The 10593-nt window shown below is 34.4% G+C and overlaps 1 long non-coding RNA gene across 1 annotated transcript; it reads right to left on the bottom strand.

Moving 5' to 3' along the window:
• Positions 1 to 1869: 1869 nt before the first annotated feature.
• Positions 1870 to 3577, bottom strand: LOC128290381 (uncharacterized). The gene is made up of 2 exons (XR_008280191.1): positions 3438 to 3577; positions 1870 to 2225 (listed from the first exon to the last, which is right to left on the bottom strand). It is a non-coding gene; the product is annotated as an uncharacterized LOC128290381 (long non-coding RNA).
• Positions 3578 to 10593: the final 7016 nt, after the last annotated feature.

The following is a 10593-nucleotide window of genomic DNA, read 5'->3' as shown; positions in this document are numbered from 1 at the left end:
ACTCTTTTACTCGCAGCTGGTAATACCCAGATCTCAAGTCAATCTTTGAAAACCATGTCACTCATTTTAGCTGATCAAACAAATCATCAATCCTTGGCAACGGATACTTGTTTTTGATTGTCACCTTGTTTAACTGCCGATAGTCAACACACAATTTCATAGAACCATCCTTCTTTTTCACAAATAACACGGGAGCACCCCAAGGTGAAAAACTCGGTCTCACAAAGCCTTTATCAGTCAACTCTTGCAACTGTGACTTTAATTCTTTCAACTCTACTGGTGCCATTCTATATGGAGCAATCGAGATCGAGTGTTCCGTAACAAATCAATACCAAATTCTACTTCCACGATTGAGGCAAACCCCGCAATTCTTCTGGAAATACATCTGCAAATTCACACACAACCGGCACTGATTCAACTTTATTTTCAACTTCTTTTGTATTAATTACATAAGCCAAATAAGCTTCATAACCCTTTCTCAAATATCTCTGAGCTGACATCGAAGAAATCATACTAGATAATGCCTCTGATTTGTTTGGTTCAACCCACAGAATTTCACAATTTTCGCACTTCAATTCTATAACCTTTTCTTTGCAATTTATTATAGCATCATGCAATGTCAACCAATCTATTCCCAAAATAACATCAAATTCATCAAACGGCAACAACATCAAGTCGGCCAGAAAGTAATGACCCCGAATCATTAAAGGGCATTTATTGCATACTTTATCAACTATCACACATTTGCCTAACGGATTCGACACTCTAATCATAAATCCTGTGTTCTCAATAGGTATATTCATACTAGACACCAGTTTCATGCATACATATGAATGAGTAGAACCGGGATCAATCAAAGCAATAACATTAACATCATAAAGAGAAAATATACCAGTAATCACATCGGGTCATGAAGCATCTTCACGTGCCTTTATAGCATAAGTTCTAGCTGGAGCCCTTGCTTCAGATTTAGCTGCTGAATCTCTGGCTACATTTTTGTTGCTTGCTTCATTTCCAGCTTTTCTCGAATATCTTCCCCTCGAGTCTGCACCACTAGCTTTTACATTCTGAAATTTTTCTTTTCAGCTCTCTCTGGGCAGTCTCTAATAAAATGATCCGGAGAACCACACTGAAAACATTCATTCGCTCTACATGGGCCAAAATGATTTCTGCCACACCGCCGGCACTCAGGCTAAACAAATCTCGTATTTCCCACACTAGTCGCAGAAGTAGTCTGAGATTTAGGACCCACATTTTGCTTCTTAGAATTTCCATATGATTGTCCAGTCGAAACCTGTGAACGAGGATTCATATTTCTAGATTTTCTGAATTGCTGTGAGAATGAACTGCTCGTCGGTCTTTTCTTCCAATTTCTAGTCTCAATGTAACACCCCTCGCCCTCATCCGACGCCGGGACGGGGTTCAAAGTGCTACCTGACTTTTACTAACACTTCCATACTAAACAGGGCCATGAAATCTCAAATAATTAAAAACTTTTCTTTTCACATGCAATCTGTCCCTTATGCGAGCTTACAAGGCCCAATACATGCATTCGGGGCGGTTCAGGACCCAATCGAGAACTCATGAAAAACTTAGAAAAATCTCTTGCGTTAAGGCTTCACACGCCCATGTGCTCAAGCCGTGTGGCCAGAAATAGGCTAATTATCAAGCCTTTTGTCACTCTCACACCACATGCATAGATACATACTTATCCAATAACATACAACGTGGCATAAATGAGCTCTTAAGCATCTACAAACATGTTATGCTCAAGTTATTTTCTTATGCAATAAATATTATAGAATTTGCCCATATCATTACCACATACTAGACATAACTATCATTACATCACAAACCATTCATGAAGCATTATTAACTATTTACCAATCACTTAATCCTACATTAGTTACTAGCTCATCAATGAATCTCAATTCAATCTCTAGGTATACATGTTGTAAGCCACATCACAAGAGATAATAACATACATGCATAAGAATAATCATATGGGCCCATAATGTCATTAGCCGACATAGGCCAATTTACATGACTAATACTACCTTAATAACAAGCCAATGCCTTTGGCTAAATCATAATATTACATACTCACATTAAAACCCTATACATGCCATAGACTCGAATCACTTGAGTTTACTTATCTCGATAACGTTAACTCGATAGGGTGATAATATCTCTGACGGCCTCCAACCCGAGCTAACCTGGAAACTCTAGAAAACATGGGAAATAAGGGGGGTTAAGCTTTCGCTTAGTAAGTTCATATGAAAACAATAAGCAACTCATTAACTTGTTTTATCAATGTTTACAACATATTTTCAAGTTCACTACAAGCTGTCTTTCTGAGCAACGGTCACTAAATTATTTATATCTGGAGCTACGAAACTCCGAATCAAGTTCTGTTAATTTTCCCTGAGACTAGACTTATTTTTCTTTCTTCCATAAAATTTCCAGAATTTTTGGTTAAGCCAAATAGTACAGTTTATTAGTTAAAGTCTCCCCTGTTTTAGGGTATGACCACTCTGACCCCTGTGCACTACAAACCGTATTTCTCCCTGTAAAAAATTCCAACGACCATGACGTTTATTTCCCATAAAAATAGACTCAATAAGGAATCCATTAATGTAAGGTATAACTCTTAATAATTTGTTTACAATTTTTGGTGAATTTCTAAAGTTAGAACAGGGGATCTCGAATTCATCCAGACCCTGTTTCACAACAATTCAAATATCAAACAATATGGAATTCTTTTTCTTCCTCTGTTTCTTTCATGTGAAAATAGACTCATTAAGCTTTAATCCCATATTTTATTCTGCCTCTAACTCATTTTCCACTATTTTTAGTGTATTTTCAAAGTTACACTACTGCAGTAACTCAAATCTGTCAAGGCTAAATTACTCATTCATGATCATTGTTCATAATATTAATACAACACCATTTTATCCATCATGGTAAGAACACATATTATGCATCATAGATCATCACATATCAAGGCATTCTCATAGGATTAGTATACATACTTGCACAACTCGTAACATAACTCGAGTGCATACTCACCAATGACTTACCTCATTGAGACCATCATTAACTCTTTCCTTGGATTGCCCGTTGAACACTTGGAATACTAATTAGATACTCGGAAAAGCCTTTGCACATAAGTGCCTCAATTGTAGCTAAAGCTACCTCATATCTCATGACATTTCAATGCTCACTCTCGAGCTAGTCATCTAGACTCATAATTCGTAGTGACATGTCACTCGTATCCTATTCTATTCCTAAGGTTCAAACGGGATTTTTCCTCGTCTATTAAGGCTTTGTCTTATCATATTTCTATTAATTACATACACATTAATATCTGTACAATTCATGTAATGATAACATTTAAATACATGTATAGCATGGTATTGTTTACATACTGAACTTACCTCGATACCACAAATGTGAAAAGGACATACTCGTCCATAAATCGATTTCTTTCCGTTCTAGGTCCAAGTCTCAATTTTCATCATCTATAACATCACATTTAGCCTACCAATCAGTCACAATATTCATATGGGTCTAAAAATCATATTTTTTACAAATTTTTATTTTGACCCCAAAACTTTTACATATTTACACTTTTGCCCCAATGCTCGTAAATTAATTTTTATTCAATTTCTATAAGGTTTAAGACATGCTGAACATTTTTCTCTTCTATGGCAACTCCAAATTTTCACTAATTCACACACTTGTGACCAATTTGTAACTTTCACAATTTAACCCCTTTTTGACATTTTTACCAAAATTCATTGAATAAAACTCATATTTAACACATCAAACATTCATTATCGACTATAAATCATCAAAACACAACCATATCATGAATGGGTAAATTTTAAACTCTAATTTCTCTTCAATCAATTGGTAGAAATAGAAAATTTAAGCTTCGGGATCTCAAAATACGAAAATCATTAAAAGCGGGACAAAACCGTACCTATATAAGCCATAAAAGCTTGGCGAATGGAGCTCATCCATGGCTGCTATTTTCTGTTCTTTCCCACGGTTGAAGAAGAAAGAATGAAAAAAATGACAGTTTTATCATTTGTCTTATTAGGTTATTTTAATTAATTTACAAAATTACCCTTTTATTTCAACCAAATTTCAAAAATACCAAACAAATATCCATTCACTAACTTATTAAAGGAATAATTGTCACATAAGGACTTTCAATTTAAAACTCATAACAATTAGGCACCTCATATATAAAGAACTCAACTTTTGCACTTTTTACAATTTAGTCCTTTTGACTAAATTGAGTGCTCAAACGTCAAAATTTTCGAATGAAATTTTTACGAAATATTTTCATAAATTTATAGACTATAAAATATAATAAAAATAATTTTTTTTTCTGTCGGGTTTGTGGTCCCGAAACCACTTGTTCGACTAGACCCAAAATCGGCTATTACATTTCTTCCCCTTTAGGATTTTCGTCCCAAAATCTTACCGAAAAAAGTTGTTCTCTACTTTCACGAGTCATTTGTATCTTTTCTCACAACTTACAAAACAATTCCACACAAGCTCATACTTAAGATTTCCTATAGCTTTTCCATAGTTGAGGTATAAACCTCGAGCTCAATTTGAAACACTGAGACCGACATTCTTGGAACTATAAACTTAGAAACATACAACTCAGTCACATCGGTTGAATAATATATCTGTACATACTAAAATAATCATGCAGACTTCCATCATCAATCTTTCACAATTCAACTTGCATCTCTCTTTTTCCGGAAATGAGAGACATCCCGATCTGAAATTCATAACAATCCTTTATCATTTTCTTCCCATGTCATCATCGACAATAATAATCTCGAATACATTTGATATTCGGCTTTACCCTATAGACAATTCGACATCCTTTGAACGAATAAACAAGATATCTTGTGAACTCAGACTCAATTCTCTGTATACCCGAGTTTCTCGAGATCAAATCTTACTCAATTAATAGTAATAGAAACCGAAATCAAATCCTCCTGCAATTCCAAATTAAAAGTCGAATCATGTTTGTACTTGTTTAATTTACCACTTATAGCCACATTTCTATACTCGATCATCAACTGTTTAGAAACTTTACTAACATGAATCAAATGATTCCAACTTCATAGATGTGATCTTTTATTAATCGGGATAACTATACTTATAACATCTCTCGAACAAGAGAAATCCAACTAATATGTTTCCATAACATACTTTCAAGAATAAAACCCCATCATTTCGATTACATGCGACTACTTACCAAAGAACACGTAACGGTATTCTCGAACCGAGAGAATAAACTTAAATGCACATAACTCAGATTTACTTTTGCGAATAACCATTCTTTACCCCGAGATTTTAAAGAAATCTCGACATCGAAATCCCACACTTCTATGGTCGAGCCGAAGCTTAATCATAATGATTCTAATATCGCAAGTCAAAGATTACTAGTAAAGATAAACCAAGCTTGATAATTCTCAAACAAGAACGATAGAAAAGCTAATATAAGAAATTCCAAGATATAAAGACTATACCGTAAATCGAGAATATAATCCAAAAGAAAATAATAAAGATGATCCAAAAATCCGTCGAGAAAACCGGAAGGAAACTACATCGTCAGTATGCTTTAGAATTTCTCATAATAGAGATAATATAATTCTCGCATATATAAACCATAATCAATAGAACATCGAATAATCTTACATAGATTTTTCTTGTCAACTTCATTCCAATATATCGAATAGAAATCAAGAGATGGGGAAATGTAGATCATAACTAATCGGACCAATAGAACTTTTCATCTAATATCACGTCTCCAAAGATCCTCACACGGAGAATTCCCACTCGAAAGGGATAACCATACGTATTCCCGAATAGAGGAAAACATAGAATACTCGGAAGAGAAAGATAGCCATCACTTTTGTTTAATTGAATTCTTCATACTCAAACATCTGCAAGTCCGACATTATTCCTCTAACTAATTACATCTTCGTTAATCTCATACTATTCCATTTTGTACTCTTCGGTTTCACTTTTGCAAGCTTATGCAACATATCTCTCGAGAATCTCATCGTATAAATCTATTCGGTAAGGCGAAGATTGTAAAGCCTCTAAACTTTTGACTCTCAAGCAAATACATATTCAACAACAGATAGCTTTACGCATATTGATTCAAACATTTCAAATTTCTAACTTGTTATAAACACATTTTCACATATCTCAAGAATACATGTAACTTTATTTCATGCGAATATTAGCTAAACATAAGTGAATTTATCATAACTCAAACTTTCATTTCTTTTCTCGAATTACCCTTAATGTTTTATCAAATTCCCATATTTAGTCTTAATCACTTGCCAATATTTATCAAATTGGAGAACGTCTTATGGTTTTGAGTACATCGCTACTTGATGCCATAGTTCAACTATGGTCTTGTACTAGCTCTCATCCATCTCGTGTCGATGCCGTGTCCTGCATGTGTCTTACAACGACACATGTAACCGTCTTGACGCATGTCCCAGACATGTCTTACACTAGCACATCTCATAGCCGACGCATGTCCCAGACATGTCTGACACTGGCTATCATCTCGAGGCTGATGCATGTCCCAGACATGTCTTACACTAGCTCTCATACTGTGGCTGATGCATGTCCCAGGCATGTCTTACACTAGCCCTCGTCTCAATGCCAATGCCATGTCTCATACATGGTCTTACACTGGTACACAAATCTCATGTATTGCCATGGTCCAACCATAGTCTTTTCCGTCAATTCATTAGTGAACGATCGTACTCATTCCTGCGTTCCACCCAATTTGATCTTTCATTACAACTTTCATGCTATTGTGACATTTATGATTACAGAATCGAGATTATAAAGCATAACATTATTGCATATTGACTTCATCAATCTAGACATAAATGTCAACCTCATGTATATACTGATTATTAATCATGCAATAAAAGCATTCATACATACATTCTGTCATTTCAAGCAAATTTCTTTTTTTTCCTAAACACTTGACCAAATCAAGTTGGACATTTAACATCGTATGAATACTAACATGCATAAAAGCGCTTTTCACAACTTAACTGTGTTTTACTCCACCATTTCACATTCTTTATCTCAAGAGCATCACATAATGAAAACTAGTTCATATAAAAAAAATCATGGATTTCTTTTCATACCTTTCCAAATTTTCAGCATATCATAAGCATGATTCAATAATCTCAACTTTACTCTTATCTCTATCAAGATTTGCTCGGTTGGATCTCATTCCTATCTTAATCAACAGTTTTGTTAAGGCCGAGAGATATCACACTATCACGAGTAATACTATGGCATGTATAACTAGACTCTCTTACGCTAGGTTAGTCCGAGAACCGACTAAACCATGCTCTGATACCACTAAATGTAACACCCCTCGCCCTCATCCGACGCCGGGACGGGGTTCGAAGTGCTACCTGACTTTTACTAACACTTCCATACTAAACAGGGCCATGAAATCTCAAATAATTAAAAACTTTTCTTTTCACATGCAATCATCCCTTATACGAGCTTACGAGGCCCAATACATGCATTCGGGGCGGTTCAGGACCCAATCGAGAACTCATGAAAAACTTAGAAAAATCTCTTGCGTTAAGGCTTCACACGCCCATGTGCTCAAGCCGTGTGGCCAGAAATAGGCTAATTATCAAGCCTTTTGTCACTCTCACACCACATGCATAGATACATACTTATCCAATAACATACAACGTGGCATAAATGAGCTCTTAAACATCTACAAACATGTTATGCTCAAGTTATTTTCTTATGCAATAAATATTATAGAATTTGCCCATATCATTACCACATACTAGACATAACTATCATTACATCACAAACCATTCATGAAGCATTATTAACTATTTACCAATCACTTAATCCTGCATTAGTTACTAGCTCATCAATGAATCTCAATTCAATCTCTAGGTATACATGTTGTAAGCCACATCACAAGAGATAATAACATACATGCATAAGAATAATCATATGGGCCCATAATGTCATTAGCCGACATAGGCCAATTTACATGACTAATACTACCTTAATAACAAGCCAATGCCTTTGGCTAAATCATAATATTACATACTCACATTAAAACCCTATACATGCCATAGACTCGAATCACTTGAGTTTACTTACTCCGATAACGTTAACTCGATAGGGTGATAATATCTCGACGACCTCCAACCCGAGCTAACCTGGAAACTCTAGAAAACATGGGAAAGAAGGGGGTAAGCTTTAGCTTAGTAAGTTCATATGAAAACAATAAGCAACTCATTAACTTGTTTTATCAATGTTTACAACATATTTTCAAGTTCACTACAAGCTGTCTTTCTGAGCAACAGTCACTAAATTATTTATATCTGGAGCTACGAAACTCCGAATTAAGTTCTGTTAATTTTCCCTGAGACTAGACTTATTTTCCTTTCTTCCATAAAATTTCCAAAATTTTTAGTTAAGCCAAATAGTACAGTTTATTAGTTAAAGTCTCCCCTGTTTTAGGGTATGACCACTCTGACCCATGTGCACTACAAACCGTATTTCTCCCTGTAAAAAATTCCAACGACCATGACGTTTATTTCCCATAAAAATAGACTCAATAAGGAATCCATTAATGTAAGGTATAACTCTTAATAATTTTTTTACAATTTTTGGTGAATTTCTAAAGTTAGAACAGGGGATCTCGAATTCATCCAGACCCTGTTTCACAACAATTCAAATATCAAACAATATGGAATTCTTTTTCTTCCTCTGTTTCTTTCATGTGAAAATAGACTCATTAAGCTTTAATCCCATATTTTATTCTGCCTCTAACTCATTTTCCACTATTTTTAGTGTATTTTCAAAGTTACACTACTGCAGTAACTCAAATCTGTCAAGGCTAAATTACTCATTCATGATCATTGTTCATAATATTAATACAACACCATTTTATCCATCATGGTAAGAACACATATTATGCATCATAGATCATCACATATCAAGGAATTCTCATAGGATTAGTATACATACTTGCACAACTCGTAACATAACTCGAGTGCATACTCACCAATGACTTACCTCATTGAGACCATCATTAACTCTTTCCTTGGATTGCCCGTTGAACACTTGGAATACTAATTAGATACTCGGAAAAGCCTTTGCACATAAGTGCCTCAATTGTAGCTAAAGCTACCTCATATCTCATGACATTTCAATGCTCACTCTCGAGCTAGTCATCTAGACTCATAATTCGTAGTGACATGTCACTCGTATCCTATTCTATTCCTAAGGTTCAAACGGGATTTTTCCTCGTCTATTAAGGCTTTGTCTTATCATATTTCTATTAATTACATACACATTAATATCTGTACAATTCATGTAATGATAACATTTAAATACATGTATAGCATGGTATTGTTTACATCTGAACTTACCTCGATACCACAAATGTGAAAAGGACATACTCGTCCATAAATCGATTTCTTTCCGTTCTAGGTCCAAGTCTCAATTTTCATCATCTATAACATCACATTTAGCCTACCAATCAGTCACAATATTCATATGGGTCTAAAAATCATATTTTTTACAAATTTTCATTTTGACCCCAAAACTTTTACATATTTACACTTTTGCCCCAATGCTCGTAAATTAATTTTTATTCAATTTCTATAAGGTTTAAGACATGCTGAACATTTTTCTTCTATGGCAACTCCAAATTTTCACTAATTCACACACTTATGACCAATTTGTAACTTTCACAATTTAACCCCTTTTTGACATTTTTACCAAAATTCATTAAATAAAACTCATATTTAACACATCAAACATTCATTATCCACTATAAATCATCAAAACACAACCATATCATGAATGGGTAAATTTTTAAACTCTAATTTCTCTTCAATCAATTGGTAGAAATAGAAAATTTAAGCTTCGGGGATCTCAAAAATACGAAAATCATTAAAAACGGGACAAAAATCGTACCTATATAAGCCATAAATGCTTGGCCGAATGGAGCTCATCCATGGCTGCTATTTTCTGTTCTTTCCCACGGTTGAAGAAGAAAGAATGAAAAAAAATGATAGCTTTTATCATTTGTCTTATTAGGTTATTTTAATTAATTTACAAAATTACCCTTTTTATTTCAACCAAATTTCAAAAATACCAAACAAATATCCATTCACTAACTTATTAAAGGAATAATTGTCACATAAGGACTTTCAATTTAAAACTCATAACAATTAGGCACCTCATATATAAAGAACTCAACTTTTGCACTTTTTACAATTTAGTCCTTTTGACTAAATTGAGTGCTCAAACGTCAAAATTTTCGAATGAAATTTTTACGAAATATTTTCATAAATTTATAGACTATAAAAATATAATAAAAATAATTTTTTTTCTCGTCGGGTTTGTGGTCCCGAAACCACTGTTCCGACTAGACCTGTGACAGCCCAAAATTGACCCTAGACGGGATGTGGTTTCGGGACCACAAAACCGAGGCATAAAAATAATTTAAAATTTATTGTGATGCCTATG

Source organism: Gossypium arboreum, chromosome 3 (genome assembly GCF_025698485.1).
Source record: "Gossypium arboreum isolate Shixiya-1 chromosome 3, ASM2569848v2, whole genome shotgun sequence".
Lineage (NCBI taxonomy): Eukaryota > Viridiplantae > Streptophyta > Magnoliopsida > Malvales > Malvaceae > Gossypium > Gossypium arboreum.
Note: the sequence above shows the minus strand (reverse complement) of the source record. Positions and strands in the feature narration are given on the sequence as shown.